Source organism: Nyctereutes procyonoides, unplaced genomic scaffold, assembly GCF_905146905.1.
Source record: "Nyctereutes procyonoides isolate TBG_1078 unplaced genomic scaffold, NYPRO_anot_genome, whole genome shotgun sequence".
Classification (NCBI taxonomy): domain Eukaryota; kingdom Metazoa; phylum Chordata; class Mammalia; order Carnivora; family Canidae; genus Nyctereutes; species Nyctereutes procyonoides.
The window spans coordinates 34,877,469-34,900,344 of record NW_026575082.1 but is presented as its reverse complement, the minus strand read 5'-3'; the positions used below and the strand labels follow the sequence as shown (position 1 = coordinate 34,900,344).

Sequence of the window (22,876 nt, the reverse complement as noted above, 5' to 3'; positions counted from 1 at the left end):
TTTGTCTCCCTCTCTCTCTCTCTCTTTGTTTTTTGTAATAATTAGAAATTTATAATCTTATCCAGGTGAAAGATTTGGTGTTGGATACAAAGCATATAGACAAATGCATGATTGAATCTGAACTAACATTTTGAAATTTGAAAGATTTGTTAGCTTGTTATTTACTACAAATGGTTTGAGGCTTAAGAATCTAATTGCTATATATTAGAAAATATATTTTAATTTTCTGTCACAGAATATTGCGTTCCCTATGTTCATAGTGAAATGCATTTTAATATTACCAATAAGTTTATAATGCAAACATTTTAAGAAATATATTTGCAGTAGTTTTAAGGAGAACTCTGTCTACCATATCACTAAATGCCTCCTATATATAAAGATACCACCAAACCAGAAATTGGGGCAATCCATGCTTTCACTGAATGGGTATTTTGTTTGTTTGTTCTCCTCTCCTTTTTTCCCCAACAATGAAAATTACATATCTGGCCATACCTTCTTTTAGTTTATACTCTAATGAAGTTTCTAACAAATCCAAAGCTTTATTATAGAAACTTATCTTCTAGTCTTATATTGATTTCAAATCTGGAATTTTTTGCGGAAGAAAAAAACAAGATAAACATGTAACTCATGGAAATATCTTGTCGTTGTTAAACTCATTGATTTTCCACCAGTTTGTTGAATTTACTGAGACAATCTTCAAATGGATTGACTTATGTTTTCTTGATTTCACTCAAAAGAACTCTTTTCTTTCCATATATTCCCAAACTTAACCCTTCTAATATAATTGTTTTTGGATATGTTAAAAACTTCTCTTTAAGTTGTAATTTAAGTCAAGAATTTGAAACAAATCTAGTTTCAAAACAAAACTCTGCATATTAATATTGGTTTTGCTTTTTTAATTAGCAAGGATTCAATAACAACTACTCTATCACACGTTTTTATGTAATATAAGGGCATAAAAGAAAAATACATGGTTTGTCAGTGCTAGTCATTAAAACTTTCAGAGGTGAAGAAAATGTGCTACATCTATGCTCTCCAACATGGTAGCCAATGACCACATATGACTAATGAGCATTTGAAATATAGCTAGCATGACTGAGAAAATACTTTTTTTTTAATTTTAGTTTTAGTTGATTTAACTGTATATATAAATAGTCATATGTGGCTAGTGACTATGATATCAGACAGCTTGGGCTTGATTAAAGGTTTTCAGACCATTCTAATTATGATCCTCTATTAGTATATGAGTACATTTATTTATAAAGTATATAAATACAAACTATATTGTTATTGGTTATATTATAAAATGTAAACAAAAATATATTACAAATTTGAAATAAAGATGGAATAAATATTATCATTAAAAGTATTCCAAATCATTATTGTTACAATTCTCATTAGCTAGTATTTATTTCATTAGATAGTATGTTTAATATAGGATAAGTTATATCTTTAATAATAATGGATATAAATGTACCCCAGATAGTATTCTTAAGAGTTTTTAATTTCTGCTAATTTTTTGTCAGATCTTATTAAACTGTCACTGTATTAAGTCTACAAAAGTGTCCATATGATGAATAAGAGAGACGTCAGCTCTGTAATTTCATTGTTATCCATGAATATATTTATTACATTGAATAGGTTGTCTGAATACTAAGATCTTTAACTTTGTTTATAAAATACGTATAATTTACAATGCTTTATGATATTCTAAAAGACAATAAAAAGATCTCCACTGTCAACACCTCTAAGTGGTAGACAATTTATGTAACAAACATTAACTCTGATTAACAAAAACTTATGGCCTGGGGAGAAAACCTCATGGAGTCCAAAGGTTATTAAATATTAGTAAAACAATTTCTTTATGAGCACTTTATCAAAATAAAAGTCCTAATATTTTCTTTCCACATTCAATGGTTTGAAAAACACAGTCTGTTTTTTTTTGTTAAACACTCTACTTTGTGTACCAGTCTAGGCAACATTGTTTTATCTATTAATGAAAATACGAGATTAAAGAGAATCAATTTCTTGGGAGAATAGAAAGAAAGAAAGAAACAAAGGAAGAAGGAAAGAAAGAAGAATATATATAGTGGAAATGTTGGTTCTATGTGATCTCTACTAATTACTGTCTCATAGTTTTCTTTTCGGGAACCACCTCCTCTACACTTTTTTTGTTCCTTTGATATAAGTGGAGCTAATAAATCACCATACCAATTACAGCTCCCCTCCTCACTGCCTTTTCACTGTGTAGTTCAAACTGACCTAAAGTGACACTGAATGGAACACTTGAGAAAGTAAAATACACTTTATTAGATAATGTAATGAGAAGTACATAGCATAACATGAAATCAACAAAGAAAAAAGTAGAAAAAAAAAGAGTATCCTGAGCATCTTTGTTTAGGCACTCCTGAAATCTAAGCTTCACTTTTCTGTTATATAAATTAATACATTACTATTATTCCTTAAGCTAGTTTAACGTCTGTCATCTCCAACAGAATATATTCTGAATAAAAGACTATGCTTTATTAGACATGTTACCACCTAAGAGAAATAATTGCCAAAATTTTTCCAAATTTGGTAAAATCTACACATTCAAGAAGCTCAACAAATCTAAAAGGGATAAACAAAAAGAGATCCATGACTAGACATATTATAATCAAATTGTTGAGACCTGAGGATGAAGAGAAAATCCTGAAAAGAGCAAGAAACAAGCCATTCATGACCTATAAGGGATTAATAAAATTAATAGCTGATTTTTCATCAGAAATTATGGAGGCCAAAAGGAGCAAGGATGACAATTTAAAGTGCTACATTTTTTTTTAAGTCAACCAAGAATTCAGTATCTGGCAAAAATACACTACAAAACTGAAATTAAGACATTTCTAGATAAATAAATGTTGACAACAGCATTGATGTAGATTTGCCCCAGAAGAAATGTTTCTTCTAATTTTAGAAAGAATCCTTTAAACTGAAATGAAAGGACACTAGAAAATAACTTGAAGACATATGAAGGAAACAAACAAATCCTGGTAAAGGTAATTGCACAACTTAATCTAAAATCAAGTATTATTGTATTGTTAGTTTGTAAGTCCTCTTTTTATTTTCTGTATCATTTGAAAAAATACATAAAAATAGAAATCTATGCTAATGGGCATATAATGTATAAAGATGTTATTTTTGACAGTAACACGAGAGGGGAAGGAAGAGCTGGATAGGAAGAAAGTTTCTGTATATTAACTGAAGCTAAATTGATATTAATTCACATTAGATTTCTATAAATTAAATATATTAATTGTAATCCCCTGGGTGATCACAAATAAAATATCTAAAAAATATACACAAAATTAAATGTCACAGGAATCAAAAGAGTACACTAAAAAAGAAAACCAAACACAAAAGAAGGCAGTAGAGGAGAAATAATTTAAAAAGGAAAAGTATAAGACAAACAGAAAAAAAAATAGAAAACAGAAGTAATCCTCATCAATAATGACTTTAAATGCAAATAGTTATATTCTCTAATCAGAACACAAACTCTATCAAAATGTATTTTTAAGAATTCATATCTAGGGATGCCTGGGTGGCTCAGTGGTTGAGTGTCTGCCTTTGGCTCAGGATGTGATCCAGAAATCCTAGGATGGAGTCCCACATCAGCTTCCCTGCATGGAGCCTGCTTATCCCTCTGCCTGTATCTCTGCCTCTCTTTGTGTCTCTCATGAATAAATAAATAAAATCTTTTAAAAAATAAAAAAAGAATTTGTGGATCTAACTATATGCTATCTATAAGAGATTTACTTTAGATGGGAAGACACAAATCAATTGAAAGCAAAAGAATGGATAACATTTTCCATGCAAATAGTAACTAGAAAAGATTGATGGTAGCTATATTAATATCAAACAATACAGACTTTAAGAGAAAGCTCTTACCAAAGGCAAAGACAGATCTAATATATTTACTAAAGGGTCAATTCTTCAAGAATATATACAATAAAAAACATATATGAACTGCACAACAGAACCCCTAGATATATGAAGTAAACACTGACAGAACTGAAGATAGAAATAGATGTTTTTTACAATAATAATTAAAGAACTTCAGACACCACTTTTGATAATGGATAATGTGCATCTAGACAGGAAATCAACATGGAAATAGAGAACTTGACCAACACTATAAAGCAATTAGACCTAAGACATATAAAACACTCTACTATCAGCAAAATACACCTTCTTTTCAATTATACATGTAATGCTCTACAGGGCAGATGATATATTAGGATATAAAACAAACTTAGATACATTTTAAAAGACTGATATCATGAAAACTATCTTCTCTAATCACAATGGAATAAAACTAGATATCAACAATAGAGAGGGATCCCTGGGTGGCGCAGCGGTTTGGTGCCTGCCTTTGGCCCAGGGCGCGATCCTGGAGACCCTGGATCGAATCCCACGTCAGGCTCCCGGTGCATGGAGCCTGCTTCTCCCTCTGCCTGTGTCTCTGCCTCTCTCTCTCTCTCTGTGTGCCTATCATAAATAAATAAATTAAAAAAAAAAAAAAACAATAGAGAAACTAGAGACTTCAAAAATATATTGAAATTAACTTACTGCACCAATTAACTTACTTAGCTACTCTTAACCAGTGGGTCAAAATAGAAATCATAGAGGAAATTAGAAAACGCTTAAAGACAAATGAAAACAAAACAAAACAAATATCAGAATTAGGGGATACTGCTAAAGCAATGCTTATAGGAAGAATTAATGTAGTAGACATATACATTAAAAGAAATACACCTCAAACCAATGCCCACACTGTACACCTTAAAGAACTATCAGAGAGAGAGAGAGAGAGAGAGAAGTAAATCCACATCTAGCTGAAGAAAGGAAATAATAAAGATTAGATCAAAAACATAAATGACATAAAAAATAGAAAAGTATAAAGAATCAAGGAAACTAATACAAAGTTCTTTGAAAAGATAAAAGAAGCTAGCAGCCTCTTAGCCAGACCAAGAATGAAAAACCAAAAGAAAGAAAGAAAGAAAGCAAGAAAGAAAGAAAGAAAGAAAGAAAGAAAAGCCATGAATAAAATCAGAAATGAAGGGATGCCTGGGTGGCTCAGTGTTGCCTTTGGCTCAGGTTGTGATCCTGAGGTCTCAAAGCAGGCTCCCACAGAGAGCCTACTTCTCTCTCTGCCTATGTCTCTGCCTCTCTCTCTCTCTTTGTGTCTCTCATGAATAAGTAAATATAATCTTCGAAAAAATAATCAGACATGAATATGGAAACACTGTAACTGACACTATAGAAATAAAAGTGTTATAAAAGACTATTATGAACAACTATACATCAACAATTTAGATAACATAGATATAATAAAGTCCTACAAACACAGAAGTTACCAAAACTGACCACAGAAGATAGACGAAGAATCTCAACAGATCTGTAACAAGAGATTGAATCAATAATTTAAAAAAAACTCCTAACAAAAATAGTTGAGCAACAGATGGCATCATTGATGATTTCTACCAAACCTTTAAAGAAGAATTAACATCACTACTTCTCATACTCTTCCAAATAATAGAAGAGAAAGCAATACTATATAACTCATTTAATAAGGCCAGTATCCTAATACAAAATTCAAAGATAGTGCACAAAAAGAAAACCACAGACTCAAATCCATTATGAATATAAATACAAGAATTCTCAACAAAGTACTAGTAAACCAAATCCAAAGCATACTAAAAAGATTATATACTAGGGTCACATGACCCTTATCCCAGGTAGGCAAGTTTGGCTTAATGTAAAGAAATCAATCAGTAAAATATATGTTTTCAACATGTATTAATAAAATCAATGTGATCATCTAAATTGGCAGATAAATATTTTAACATATTTGAAGATTCTTTTATGGGGAAAACAGACAATTAGGAATCAAAGGGAGCTACCTCAATATCATAAAGAAAAATATGGCGGGGGGATATCCACAGCTAACATAATGCAAGGCTGAAAGACTGAAAGCTTTCACCTTAAGATCAGGAACAAGACAAGTATGCTCATTTTCATCAGTCCTATTCAACACTGAACTCAAAGTTCTAGTCAGAACAATTCGGAAAGGAAGAAGTAAAACTATCTCCATTAATAGATGACATGATCCAATACTTAGAAAACCTCAATTAATTCACACCCACAAAAATACTGTGGGTATAAAAATGCTCAGCAACTTAGCAGAGTCCATAATCAACATATAAATATTGGTTGGATTCTATACACCAGCATTAAACAACAACAACGACGACAACAACAACAAATTGTGAAAACAATTACATTTATAATAAACATAAAAAAATCACTAGAGATAATTTTAACCAAGGAGGTGAAGGATTTGTATATTAAAAACCAAAAAACATTGCTGAAAGAAGTTAAAGAAGACCTAATAAATGCAAAGTCACCCACGTTCGTGAAATGGAATACTTACTATTGTTAAGATGGCAATCCTGAGAGGTCTATAGATGCAATGCAATCCCTATCAAAACTCCAACACCATTTTTTTTTTTTTTGGCGAAGTGGAAAGCCTAACCTCAAATTCATATGTAATTGAAGGGGTTCTAAGAAGTCAAAACAAACTGGAAAAACCAAATTTGGAGAACTCACACTTCCTGATTTCAAAACCTACTACAAAGCTACAGTGAACCAACCAGTGTGGTACTCAGGTAGGAGAGATATATAGAGACCAATGGAATAGAATTGAGAGTCTAGAAGAAACCATGCATCTATGGGCCGCTTTTGACAAAAGGTCCTGAGATAATTCAGTGGGGGAAAAATAGTCTCTTCAACAAATGATGCAACAACTATGCACATGCAAAAGAAGGATGTACCTCTACCTTATACCATATAAAAAAAAAAAAAACTCACTTAAAAAGGATGAAAGACCTAAATAGAGTTAAAACTATAAAACGGGCAGCCCAGGTGTTTCAGCAGTTTAGCATCACCTTCAGTCCAGGGTGTGAACCTGGAGACCCAGGATGGAGTCCCACATCGTACGCCCTGCATGAAGCCTGTTTCTCCCTCTGCCTGTGTCTCTGCCTCTCTCTTTGTCTGTCTCTCATGAATAAATAAATAAAATCTTAAAAAAGAGGAAAAAAAAACTATAAAACTCTTAGAAGAAACCATAAAAGTAACTCTTCATGAATTTGGCTTTGACAATGGATTCTTAACACATGGCCCCCAAAGTATGAGCAGCAAAAGAAAAAATAAATAGGTAAACTGGATTTCTTCAAAATTTAAAGTTTTGGTGTATAAAAAGATATTACCATAAAAATAAAAATTCAGCTATGAAATGGGAGATATACTTGTAAATCATACATCTGACAAGGATCTGGTACGTAGAATATATAACTAGCTCTTAAACCTCAACAAAACAAACATCCCAATTAAAAAATAACCAAAGGACTTTAGTAGACATTTCTCCAGAGCAGATATATAAATGACCAACAGACACATGGAAATATGTTCAATATTATTAGTCATTAGGAAACTTCAAATCGAAACCACAGTAAATTTCCATTTCACATCCCCTACAAGAGTATAATTTTAAAAATTAAAAAAAATACTTTAAAAAAGGATTGGTAAGGATTTGGGGGAATAGGAAACCTCACACACTGCTGTTAAGAATGTAAAATGTTTCATCTGCTGTGGAAAAATTTGGTGGTTATTGAAAAAGCTAAACACAGAACTAATATGGGTGCTGAACATCTCTAATTATTAGGAACATGCAAATCAAAACCACAGTGAGATATCACCTCACACTATTAGGATGCCTATTAACAGACAGGAGTTAAGAAATGCTGGTAAGGATGTGGTGGTGGGAATGTAAACTGGTGCAGCCACAATGGAAAAAGGTAAGATTCCTCAAGAAATTAAAAACAGAATTAGCTGGGGAGCTTGGATAGGCAGTTGGTTAAGCCTCAGACTTGGTTTCAGCTCAGGTCGTGATCTCAGGGTCATGAGATATAGTCCCATGTCAGACTTTGCCCTGAGCACAGTCTGCTTAAGATTCTCTTTTCCCTGTACTCCTCCCCTCTGATCGATTTATCTCTCAAATCAATCAAAAAATCATTAATCTTTATTTTTTTTCATTAATCTTTAAAACATAGAATTACCATATGACCCAACAATCCTACTTCTGGGTATAAATCCAAAGAAAACAAAAACCATCATTTCAAAGAATATCTATACTCTCATGTTCACTGTAGCATTATTCACGACAGCCAGGGTATGGAAGCGACCTAAAAGTCTATCACACACTTATATATTTTATACACCCAATATAAAATGATACATATTCTATGTATATAATGAAGTATTTTATATGTGGAATATATGATACATATATGTGATAAATATTACGTGATATATTTTTAAAAAAGGAAATCTTGTCACTTGTAACAACATGGGAGAATCTGAAGGATATTTTGTTAAGTGAGATAAGCCAAACAAAAAGACAAATACTACATGTCATAACCTATATATGGAATATTTTTTTAATCATGTTATAGACACTAAGAGTAGTAAAATGATGGCCAGCATGGAGGAAAATAGGGAGAAGATGGTACAAGAGTGTAAGTGTTCAGCTATAAGATCAATAAGGTCTGAGAATCTAATGTAAAGCGTGACTATAGTTGATAGCAATACAATAAAAAAAAAACAAAGATAAAAATGTCAGGTGATGAATGGATATGGTAACTAAATGGCAGAAATCCTTTCACTGTATATATTTATATACATATAAAATATACATAATGTGGAGATTTTTTGGAGTCTCTCTCGAGCTGGCACTGTGTTCAACAGCTCAATTCCTATCATTCACTTAGATCCCATGACTTGACAGACCCATTCTCATCTTCTCGGAAGTGTAGTTGGTCTCACCAACTATGGTCAACTATGGTCACCTATGTACACGGTTTCCTATTCCTCCGATTCTCACCAATCCTTTTTCCAATTAAAAAAAAATTATTATACATCTTATACTTATTTTTATTAAACCTATTATAGCAGATGTGAAGTGGAACCTTGTTGTGCTTTGATTTGCAGTTTCCTAATGACTAATTGTGTTGAACATATTTTCATATATTATATTTATATATGTATATATAAAATCACAATATACACCAAATATATTATTATTTTATCTGTCAATTATACCTTAATAAAGCTGAAAAAAATCAAAATATTAGAAGAAAGGAAAACTAGATAAAAGAAGAAACATTGCAAAGCTGTTGCAGTCACCCCAGAAGCAGATAGTCTGGGCTCAAACAAGGTACCTTAATGGAGGTAAAAAAAGAACAGATACCTTATATTTTAAAAGACATAATTGGGATGCCTGGGTGACTCAGCAGTTGAGTGTCTGCCTTTGGCTCAGGGCATGATCCCAGGATCAAGAATCCGGGATCAAGTCACTTATCAGATTCACTTAGGGGAGCCTGCCAATGTCTCTGTCTCTGTCTCTCTCTCTCTTTCTGTCTCAAATAAATAAATAATTTTTAAAAAAGAAATAATTGACAATATCAGATTCCAGAACAAAAGATCTTTATAAATTCTCTAATTATTCTAGAGGTTGCTATCAACATGCTTCTGTTAGTCCCTTAAGTCTATTCGGGTTTTATCCCCATTATGTGCCCTATTATATCTATGCAGAGCTAAAAAAAAATATCCTCCCAGGTTTATGCCTGAGGTAAAATGCATTTCAGTTTAAAATACCAGAAAGAGACTGAGTCTGCTGCTAGATGCTCAGCTGACCACTGTGTCTGGATACCTGAAAGCTACCATGACCTCTGAATCACAGGTTACGCTGCTGTCTCACAGAAGCTCTGGAATATGGATTACTAATATCAGCCTAGTTTATCAAATATGTTTTAAATAGAGATTACTGAAAAGTCTCTATTACTTAGGTTATTACACAGTAAGTGATCTACAGACATGGATGAATCATTTATCATAAGCATTCCACTTGTATTTGTAGGTAAATCATTTTTCCATTAAGGAATAGAGCTACCTTTTAGTAAGTAGGAGATGTGAGAGATGTGAGGCGCAAAGTTTTATTTTGAATGGACTGCTGGAACCCAAAGTATGAGGAAACAAATGCAGGCAGTAAAGCAAGTCATTCTGCTTGACTTACAAGTCCTACCAGTCTCTTGCCATTGTCGGTATCGTCCTCTCTTAGAATGAAGGGCATTACTCACAAAAAACATGTCCAAGGGTAAAAAAGTGGGAGATCAGATGACCCAAAGTCTGGCCATGTGTAACTTCTGTGGTTCTTAGTAAATGTACAGAGGACACAGTGTCTGCTAAAAGCCAAGTGAATCAAGGCACAGACATGAGAAGGCCCAAAGTGAGGATTCTTTTTGAAATGTTTTTAATCTCAGTCATGCTTTTTGAGGCACAAGGTCAACACAAGAAAACTGATAAATTCTGCCTGTTGGAAGGACTTTGTGAGATCATCTATACTTCAGAGAAGATGAGGACTGACCTGTCAAGTCATGGGATCTAAGTGATTGATGGGCACATAGAAAATTGGGCTGTTGAACACAGTGCCAGCTCCAGAGAGACTCCAAAAACTCTCCATATTAAAATGAGCATCAACCAATTTCTGAGCTTCACAGCATTCTCTGCAGTCTCATGAATAGATCTAGATTAAAGTCTTTGGGGGGCACCATGAGCCTTGCTTGCCTGTAACAAAATCTGACCATGTGGTTATGACTCAAAAGCCCCTGCTATTGTACAGTGCCTATTTAAAAAAAAATATATATATATATATATATATATCTTATTTATCTTAGAGAGAGAGACAGAGATAACAAGAGAGAGCACAAGCCAGGATGGGAGGGAGAAGCAGGTTCCCCACTGATCAAGGGAGCCCAACTTGGGGCTCAATCCCAAGACCCTGGGATCATGACCCAAGCCCCGAAGACAGATGTTTAATCAACCGAGCCACTCAAGACCCCTTACAATATCCATTTTGAAAGAAAGGTCAACACTAGGGGAGATTGTATTGGGCAAAAGATGTGAAGTCAAGGTCCCTAAAATAACCATATACAGTAAAATTCTATATTAAATTCCCAAACTCAAAATGCCCTATCAATACATGCACATGCATACACACACACACACACACACACACACACACACACACACACACGCCCCTCTGGAAAGAGGTGATTAGAAAAGGTTAAAGAAGAGCCTATAGAACTCTTAACAACATGCATGAGCCACAGGGGGATATATCAGCCTTAACTAGCTCACTATTGCCAGATAAATATAGCTTTTTATTTTAGCTTTTCCTACCTAAACTCATTTACTCCAAGTCAATTCCCAGATCCCATTAGCATCTTTGCCCCCATGAAAATTTCCCATACACTATGCTTCCTGATTTTAAATTACGTGAAATAAACGTGTATCTGTCTTTCTCATCTTCTTAAAAATAATGATGTATCTCCTTATCAACCACTCATCTTCATGTCTTTCCTGCTATGTTTATTCATTCAATCAAAAGATAATGGCGACTATAACAAAAATTCATTCATTTTAGGTTTGTCTTGGGTGAACTGAGAAATAAAAACAAATTTAACAGTATAATCTACACTCTGTTTTGGAAAATAACATACGCAGAGAAAAGCTACAGAAGAACAAGGATTATGTAATACAATTAAAATGCCCACTGAATACAGTTAATAGAAAGTAAACAAGCTTCTCAGACTAACATTCCATAGCCTTATTTTTCCAAAAATGAAGAAACAATATTAGATTGTGTTTATTTTTTACATATATGAACTACTAATTTTACCTCACTGAAAGTACCTAATCTCTATGTATAATACTCATCTTTTGTCTTCATTGTTAAACATTGAACGATTAATTTAATATGCATTAGTCTGGTAATACTGTGTTCCTCATTTGATTTCTATATTAAGATCACCACCTTTAGGGATGCCTGGGTGGCTCAGTGGTTGAGCCTCTACCTTCTGCTCAGGTCCTGATCCCAGCGTCCTGTGATCTAGTCATGCATTAGGCTCCCTGTAGGGAGTAGAGCTACATTTTAGTAAGTAGGAGATGTGAGGGATGGTTCTCCCTGGTTCTCCCTGCCTATGTCTCTGCCTCTCTCTTTGTGTCTCTCATGAATAAATGAAAAATCTAAAAAAAAAATCATCTTTAAATATTGAATACTTAAAACATAAATCTCAACTATCAGCATTCTTTACTTTTTAATTGCATAATGAGAGGAAATCATATCATGTAAAAAATCTAATTTTTACTTTAAAATTGCATCCACTGTTGCTTTTTAAAAGATGATTGTTGAAATAATTGTGTCAACTTTTAGGACTTTACAAGTAAACTAAGACACTTAATCTTGAAAAAATCATAAAAATGAGTCAACCTATCTTTTAAACAAATTTCCTTTGCCACTGGCAAGTAGTTGTAATACCATTGTAAATCCTGTAACTCAGAATACAGAAATTCTGAGTGTTTTCACCATAGCAATTGGTATAATGTGTTAAAAACAAAACAAAAACAAAGAAAAACCTTTGGTATCTTGAAATTTCTCCTGATTTGTTTGTAGACAAGAGCATCTGCTATCCTTAGGAAAGCCATGAGGGTGGAATCCCCCCAGACTTGAGAATGTCAAAACTGCAACATCTGTGGTCATTGCAATGCCTATGATTTGAATACTAAGTGATGTATCAATGTCAGCACATGTTAAAAGGATTTTGGAATCTGGATGATTGGTCCTAAAGGTACAATCTACTTTCTTTTTCAGTTGTCTGAGTTTTAAAGTTTGATCTTTAAATCTCAGACAACTGAAAAAGAATGTAGATCTTTCCCTGGGTTGTAGGATAACTGTACTTACGTGCTGGATGTCAATCTTTAATAATAAATGACTCTAAAACTCATTAGAAGAAAGTGAATTAATTCAAGACAAGATACAATCTCTACAGTCAAGGAATTTACAGTCTATCTAGGGACACTGAGATATAAACTATTAATTGCAATGCATTTAAATAAATACATAAAAATTTAACATAATATTATACTGAGATATTATTAAAAGACAACCACAAAATTTCTAGGCAGGTAAGAGGAGGAAGGAAAACCTGGTTTTAAGACAGTGTGAGAAACAAAGCAGAGACAACACACACACACACACACACGCACACACACACACAAATCTAAAACCCAGGTAATGCAAAAAGGAAGGATACTTATTTCAGAATGCTGGTGCCAAAGAATGAACTAAACCAGATCATTTCTAAAACACGAGTTTCCTTTTTTAACTTTAACTTATTCGTACTGATAAGATATTTTCATTTACTTTTTGTTTGACATTCTTTTATTTTTCCCACAGTGATATTACGGTACAGACAAAAGAATGTTAGGATGCCGTTGCTAGGTAAAGTTGTGTCCTTGGGCAAGCCATTTAACTGCTGTGCACCGTGTTTTCCGTATATTTTAATTGGAAGAATAATACAGACAACCTCTATGGTACTCATTAGTGATACGATTATATTGGAGGGAGGGAAGCTTAAGGTTATTATTTTTATCATTATTTTTACAAATTTATAGATTCACAAATGAAAATATGTGCCTGCATGCATTTTTCTATTCCCATATGATGAAATAATAAAACATAATTCAATATAAAAATTTAGGTCACTGAAAACAGAAATCAGGAGGGCTAACAATTTCTACAGTTGATCTTCTTTTAACCATGTAAAGAAGAATACATTGTCAATTTTTTAATTCTCATCACCAGATCCTAAGCAAGGATTTATTTAGAATCGAAGCCTAAATTTCTCACATTATTAATTATATTACCAAGTGATGAAGTGGATACTATTTTCAAGCAATTGTTATAATTACTGAAGTAATACTTTCAATGTCTATAGACAAAGCCAGATCAAAATTCTAATCCTAATAACATTATGGCATTTCATTGAAATGTCTTACCATTGTTACTCTCTGCTGTTCTTACTTTATTCAAGAATAAAATTTGGACATCCTTGTGAATGTATATTTGCTGTTCCATAAATATTGTTTGAAAGCTGGCATTTTTGATAAATGCTGAATAGAGAAAAAGCTAGGTATATCATAATCATATTAAAATTAACACAAATAAACATTATCTTAATGAATACATTTATAGGATAAAGAAAATAATTCTAGAAAAAATTCAGATGTCTATACCAGACACACAAATAATAGAGTATGTGGTTTCTACTCTCTGAAATCTTGTGTAGAAAAAGAGAACTTGGAGATGAGAACTTTGTGGGTTTTTATTTTAATGTCACATAGGTGTGGACTAGATAAATTTCCAGAGTATGCATAATGGGGAGAAAATCCAATGAAACTTATTTTTTTCCTCCTTCTTTTCTTAGGTATCTTCCTCAGTTAAAATTAGTGACCATATATTACTGTGCATACTATATTATTACCTATTATGTATCCATTGCATTTGGATTCATGTTACTAACATATCTATTTTTTTCTCTTACACTACATATTACAAAATACAACTCATGGTATCCCTAATAGAATATGGATTCATATAGACATTTGGAAAATAATTAATTTTAGAAAAACACATTAAAGGAAACTAAATGGGAAAATTAGCAATAAAAGGTAGTGCTGTACTAGGTCAAGCAAAATTTTGGACTTTTTATTTTGCTATATTTTTTTAAGATTTTATTTATTCATTCATGAGAGACACATAGAGGTGCAGAGACATAGGCAGAGAGAGAAGCAGACTTAACGTAGGGAACCCAATGTGGGACTTGATCCCAAGACTCCAGTACCCTGGGCCGAAGGCAGGCGCTCAAATGCTGAGCCACCCAGGCATCCCTATTTTGCTATATTTTAAAATGATGCTAAGAAATGAATTTCTAGGGGCACGTGTGGCTCAATCAGTTAAGTATCTGCCTTCTGCTTAGGTCATGATCCCAGGGTCTTTAGATCAAGCCCCAAATTGGGGTCCTTGATCAGTGGGATCCTGATTCTCCCTCACTCTCTGCTCCTCCTCTGTCCACTCTCTCTCTCTCAAATAAATAAATGAAATCTTTAAAAAAATGAATTTCCATGTGTAAGGTTTCTGAAACAACATGGCTCATTCTCACATGCTATTAATAAAAGAATAGTCCAAACACTTATGTATACAAGGTCTCAGGTATTGTGCTGTAGGCTAGTGAATTTATATTATATAAATGTCATAGGCTTAAAGTTTAGTTGGGCAAGTATACACATAGACAAATACTTCAAAATAACCACACACCCACTAACGAATGAAAACATGTCTAATTCATTTTTCATTGTATCGCCTATTCTTAGGTAGAACCTCAGTGAGAGAAGCTACTCTATAAATATATGTTAAATAAATGAACAATGAAGATAAGGACACAGGGAGAGCACTGAGGAGGAGCACTGAATTAGAGTAAGTAGAGATTCGGGGACCCTGGATGGCTTAGTGGTTGAGCATCTGCCTTTGGCTTAGGGCATGATCCCGGGGTGCTGGGGCAGGTCCTGCATGGGTTCCCCTGTGGCCTCCTTCTCTCTACCTATGCATCTGCCTCTCCCTCTGTGTCTCTCATGAATCAATAAATAAAATCTTAAAAAAAAAGAAAAGTAGAGATTCTTATAAGAAGTAATTCTTATAAGGAAAATACAAGTAAATTCAGTGAGTAATATTTATCCATTCAAAAGCTTAAATGTTCCAATGTCAACTGTAATAGAACTTATCAAGTGTTTTTTAAAAACGGGCTCATAATGCTGCTCACCATGAATCAGGCAAAAGAAAATTTAAAGTACAAAGAGTTGGCCAAAAGCACGATGTGACTGTAACTCCGAAACCTAAAGACACATCTGTTGGGAGCCAGTAAGCAGGTGTACCGGAACTGGCTTAAAAGATGTTAGTAATAGCTGTACAAAGTGCTTTAAGGACATTTTTTCATTTAATCCCCAGCTCAGGCCTGTGATATAGGCATTACCATTGTTCTCATTTGCGGATTGAAAAAAAAAAAAAACGAATGAATGTCTAGAAAAGTTAAGTGGTTTATTTAAAAGCACACCACTAGTAGGTTGCACAGCTAGGAAAAAAAATCCAGTTCTGACCTCAGAATGCTCAGTGTTCTAGTGTTTACAGACGATATACGAAAAGCAAGAATAACTGCCACATGGTTGTAGCAACAATTCAGTAATAAGAAATCTCCCATCTACTGAGCACCTGTTATGTGTGAGAGACTGCTAAGAATTCTACATACATTATTTTTTTAATCCTCACATCAAGTTATAGGATCAGCATTATTCACATGAATTACATGATGAGAAAACTGAGCCTCCCATTTAAGCTATATAACTTACTTAAGACTATAAAGTTAGAAATGACAGAGCTTAGATTTGAGTAAATCCACATTTTTGAAATCCACATTCTGTTCCCTCCTAAGATTGCTCAACTGCCAAAAGATGTAAATGTGACTATTCAAATATATTGAAAATTCAGAATTGGAAAAAAAGATGACATTATCCTAGATAGACATAGCACCTGAGTCAAATTTGGCTCTAAATACTGTAGTGATTCATTACCAAAGAGCCCCGCTTTGTTTTTTCTAGAAAAAGCTGAATTCCTTAATATGCTCACTTTATTAAAAACATAACTATCATTTTTATTTGGAAATATGGTTTAAATATCTCTATGATTTAAATGAAACTTCTCAGTCATATCAAAGTATTTAACTGCATCACTCATGTGCATATAAATATTGCAATGGCCCCCTTTGGTTCCATGGTATCAAGGCCAAGTTCTATTGCCAGTATATATGCCTTCCATAATATGGCCTACATTTGATTATCAATCAAGGTTTACACGGCACTATTCCAACATAAATGCTTCCCTCCAGACAGACTTATTTCCTTTTTCAAAACTCTCTTATCTCTGTGCTTTTGTTCATCCTAATTTTGGAGAAAATGCTTTACTGGAATCATCTGTTTGAAATTAGCAATTAGATTTACAAATGCACAGTGTTTTGCAGCATCTGTGACCTATCCTGCAATCCCATAAAAGGTGACAAAACATCCCCTTACTAACATTAAAGCACTGATCTATAGTTACCCTTTTAATTTCTACTGAGACACTTTCCTTTTTTTTAATAAATTTATTTTTTATTGGTGTTCAATTTACTGAGACACTTTTAGATAATACTTCTGAGAGTAGTCGCGATTATCTGCTTGCAATTATATAACTGGCTATTGTTACGTGTTGCATTATATATACAATTATATATAATACAGTAATCATATATGTTAATTATAATGCTTTATATATTGCTATACATTGTATTATATAACTGGTTATTATCATTTAACTGGCTATAACACACTGGAAAGAAAAAACTATCACAAATGCAGATATCACTATCAAGAATGCTGACCATTGCTAATACAAACATGGTTATAGAATAGAACAAATCCTCTATATAGAATATTATGTTAGGTATACTAAACCATCTAGACTTTCTATTATTTTTTATTGACCATTAACTACCTTGCTTTACTAGGTTGATCAGAATACTTCAAACACCACGTCTATCCATCACAAGACATGATCTTTTGGAGGTCTGTATTGAGCAGATGGTCAATGTCTGTAGCCAGAATGCCTGCCAGTGTTACACTGCATTCACTTCTGCTAGCAATGCATGCATCAACAGATCATACTCCACATCTCAGACATTGGAAATCATTCTCACATTGTTATCAGTATTTTCTCCTCTTTTCTGACAAGAAGGACAATCATGGACTTCTAAAATATGTATTTGTTAAGTATCAACTTGGCCACACCCTTGGCTTTGAGGATATTTTTTTCTGACTCATAATGGATTTCTTTGTCATATTTTCAGACAGTGGGGGAAAATACCTGGTATTAGCATTTGTTCCAAGGACTATAGACTTATTTTTTTCAAGTACTCTCTGCTTGGCTGGAGGACATCCAGTTGTATTTTTGCTCAATTGTCCATGCTCTGCTACTCTAGACCACACATTTGAGCTATCAAATGACTTACAACAGATTTTTCTGGTCTAAATAATCTTTACAATTTTGAACCATGTAAAATTTATCATCACATATGTGTGTGTATGTGTATGCACATGTGCATTTGGATGTATCCCTCTTTTTGTAGTTTAACTTTTAGAGAAGCTATAGGAAATCAATTGTCTTGTCAATAAATGGTGAACAGTTGTAGGTAATAAATGATCAATATAAGATGTGTTACCCTTTTGTAACATTTTTTTTAAAAGCTGGGACTATCTCTATGTCAGACTGAATCAGAATCAGAGGGAGTAATTTTTTTTCTGGCTTTCAACCAGATTAAGTTTGCACCCATATGTTTTAGCTATGGCTGTGATTTTTTTTTTTTTGGTTCTGTGTTGAAGTAGGAGCTACTTTCTCCTCCCATTTTCATACTAGTCAATTAATTAATCTAGAATGGTTAGTATAGCCAAATCAAATCTGTAAAATGAATGCGAACTTCAAACTATATACAATAACATGCTTGGCTGAAAATGTTTCTCAAAAGAATGGAAGTAATTAAATATACTACAGAGTAGATAGGCCAATCAAGTGATATTTGTGCCCAAAGCTTCTGAATAAACATTCAATGCATTATTTTAATAGTATCTGATGTAAATATAACAGGGAAACTCCACAGAAAAATTTACAATGAAACTGAAAACTAAGGTGATTCAAAGGTGTATTTATCTGAGTACTTTATTATTTCTTGAACTATAGTATATTTGTTATAGGATTATAAGATTATAGATACGATCAAGAAACTTGCAAATTCTAAAATATTGTAAAGGTGTTAATATCATTGTAATTATTTCAGAAAGATTGTTCAGACTTTTCTGGATGGATTATTAGCTTAAATTTGGAGGATTTACTGAGACATTTCAAAATTATCTACTTCATTACAGAAATTCTAAATCTTTACAGTAATGCTTTCATTCATAACAAAATACTGAAAATATTGATCTTTCATGAGGTTAAATAAGAACTTTTCCTTTCTCTTTTTAGTCATAGCCAACCATTTCTTCCCCCACTTGACTTCCCATTAGTCATCTAAAGTATGGGTTGAGATGGGCAGTAAAAGGGGATATTGTTAGCTGCTTCTTAGAATGAAGACATTGAAAAAGAGATGAGTGACTTTATTTCCTGGGATTCAGGCTACTACGGTATGAACTAAATATCTGAGCCCTATAGAATTGAATACAATAGAAAATGTATGGAAGCCCACTATCAAGACTCCATGTTAAAACTCTTCAGTTTAGTTGGGAAACAGATTTATCTAGTAAGCTAATGTGACCCCCAATAGTATTTATTTATTATATGCTTTAGAAGACTTAATTGCTTACAATATTTTAGGATAAATTATCAGTCTCCATTTTGCATTTCTTTAAAAGGGACATCTAAAAATTGTAAAACCAAAAAAAAAAAACACTGTGATTCATTTTCTTCCCTGTTTAATTCAACCCTTTAAGTTTTATGGAAGACTCTCTTAGTAAGGAGATGTAATTTTAATTATTTTAGGAATGTGAAAATCTGGTCTTTTAATCTATGTGAAGTTGAATTTTACTTGAGGACTAAAATCAACCTGCATCCTTCTCAGAAGTTTTATTAATACATAAATGGAGTTTGGGATTTTAGGTAGGGTTCAAAACAATTGTTTAGTGATTCATAAAACACTGGAATTAATTGATACTTTCTTCAATGAGACAGTGAGTTACATTTTGGCTTTAAAATTTTTCAAGACCGTATAATCTATTATGATACTAACTATAGATTCTTTCAAAATCCCTGACTCCACAATTTGCCATAAAAATCTACTTTAAATTTGTAGTGCTTAAGTAATGAGCTTTTAGGATATGGCTAATTCAGGCCTCTCAAAAATTTTTTTGAGTGTAGCTTTGTTTCATCCCACATTTCTGTACATATAGACTTTAAATATCTCTGCAAATTGCTCTGCTGGGGTAATCACAGTTATGCTGCCCTACTTCTGATTAAATCCTAAAATTCACTCCCATCATCTTGAGAATATAATCCCTCTAAGGAAAGAGAAGATATTCTTGCTCTATTGCATTCATTTTCCTGGATCTCCAAATCCATCAGGTAATCTACATAGTGCAGATGTTGTATAAAAAAGAAACAAAAAAGAAAGAAAGAAAGAAAGAAAAGAAAAGAAAAGAAAAGAAAAGAAAAGAAAAGAAAAGAAAAGAGAAACTCAGAAAGTTTCCAGGTGTGTCTAAATCATTAAGTCATAAGAAGTTAAGATAAAAGTACAGTAAATTACTTGTCAATACACTTACCCAATCCCTTTTCATCTCAAACATATAGGTGATTAATTGTTCAAAGCTTCATTCAATAGCACACGACATTGTAGGCCTGAGGCTAGTTTTCAGAACAAAGAAATTGGTTAGAAATTTTAACAATCTTTCATAAGTTTCTTTGATGTGATGAGGCTGGTAGCAGTTACACTAAGTAAAATCAGTTTTACTTTTCTTGATTTTCAGTTGGCATGTGTACTTCAGGCTATTTTACTAAATGTAGTTAATTGTCAGAATAATAATACTAAAAAGAAAGTAAGAAGAAAAGTAGAAGAGGAAAGAAGAAAGAAAGTAATAACAAGTTCTATGAATCCTACATAAGCATTTGTTATATATTTTAGCTTTGGAGTGATGTTTTGTGTGATAGAGCTAAATTTTCTTTTTCTCAAAATGAGAAGTATAGATGTGAAAATAAGTTACTTCTGACACTCTAGTGGAAAAAATATGTTGAGTTGAATGCAGAATAGCGTAACTTGAAACAGAAATGAATAAATTATCAGTTGTTCCTATAGTTATATTGGTTCTGCCACGACAGGCTTATCAGGATGAAACTCACAGGAGTCTTCTATAGGGTCAGCATATTTGAGTTCTAAGAAAAACGAACCACAGTAATTAGCTTACTGTAATAGGTTAACATAAAACCTGTTAAAAAAAATGGAAACTATTTATCCTCTTCATTTTGAGCAGCGCCTTCATTAAAAGAGAGAACTCCTCCCCCATAAGTATTTTTGTTGACCATTTAAAAAATATGAAAAAAGGACTTTATTTTGTATTTGTCAAGTCCTAAGAGACGATTAGACCATACTACATCATAGCAGTAAAATTATTAAGTAGATCTCTCTTGTTTATTCATCTCCAATCCTACCGCCTCCCCGCCCCCCGCCCCAAAGTTCTCAGTGCTTTGGAAAATACTGCATCACAGAAGATTTAGAATGCTCTAGAGAATATCATCTGGCCAATAATACCAAAAAAACAAAAAACGTATTACTTGGAATAATTGGTGTCTTTATAAAATGGTATGTATTTAGTAACAACTGAATAATTTATAACATATTAGATACAAAAATGGTTGGTACAATAGTTTTAGTAGCCGAATTAGATACACATATGAATTGTGTAGTCTGGGTACAAATAAAAGAGGATTTTTGTTTAAGGAGGAGCCAAAATGATCAAGAAAACATGATTTCCCTTGGTCACACATATAAGAAAAGTAACTGTACAGATATTACCTATAATCCTTTCTTTAAGAAAAGGATTACTTTCCTTGTTATCTTACTGGTACAATACTACAAATGAGGGGAGATAGAGAAGAATATGATCAGTCTAAAGGTCTAGAACATGATGATAATTAAGTCTTGTTAATTTTGATGTAACAAGAAAATAGAATTCCAGATAAAATCAGTCTTAAATTTAAAAAAAAATATATTGTAAATTAACATAACATGTTAGTAAAACATGGCCATTTCAAAAATATTAGGAATGGATAATTTTAACATTCTTTTTTGCCAATCTTCATATTCTTTTCTCTGTATGGCCTTTCCTGTTAGTACAGTACAATTTGTACATATTTATTTCTTATAAAAATGAACATTTGGACGTTTTGTCAATTATAGTCTATGGGTAGCAGAATGGATAGAGAAGAAATGGGCTTAGTTCTTTTATAAGCTTTCTTCCAGGTAAATACTTAAAGTAATTTGATCCCTGTAACAAAAAAAGTGATGTAGGTATTACAATTTTCCTTCTACAAATAAGAAAACGGAGGCACAAAGTGGTCACTACTAATCACTAGGTAGAAGATCTTACCTTAAAATAAATCATTTAGTTGGCTTTATTATTTGACTACAAGAGACGTTATCTTTATAATTTTTCAGTATAGGAATATATAAAATGATAATATGGTTTATAAATATGTGATAATAAAATTTATTATCCAAACTAAGATATTTTTAAGAATGAAAGAAGGCTCTTAAAATAACTCTGGGACAATTGTAACAAACTGGACTTCATGTAGGCGTTTGGGAAAATAGATCACCTTAGGTATAATTAAGGAAGGTATGATTAGCCCATGTAGGCAGAATATAAGAACTATTGTATTTCCATGTAAGAAATTATACAGTAGTTAACTAAAGTTAATTTTTTCAATCCCAAATTTAGATATCATACACACAAATGCACACATGCACACATGATATATTAGAGATACTTATTAAAATGCTAATGAATAGTTTCCAAAGCATTTTGGTAGCAGAAATTAGTTGTCATGTTAAGGATGTCATATTAAATTATTTGCTTGAAATCAACTCACTTTTCCACAATGGATAGGTTTAATGATCATGTCTGTAATATATCTTATAAGTAGCTTATAAGTGCCTCTGGTGAATGGATGCAATAACGTATTGAATATATGTTCCCATATTTGAATTTGCTGTAAGCTTTAATTTGATTTTTTTAAAAGAATTTATTTATTATT

The 22,876-nt window shown here is 32.7% G+C and overlaps 1 protein-coding gene across 1 annotated transcript in view; it reads right to left on the bottom strand.

The window, feature by feature from the left end:
* LOC129514645 (low-density lipoprotein receptor-related protein 1B) overlaps positions 1 to 22,876 on the bottom strand; it is a 1,831,349-nt gene that overhangs the window by 1,100,455 nt on the left and 708,018 nt on the right. The window lies entirely within an intron of this gene.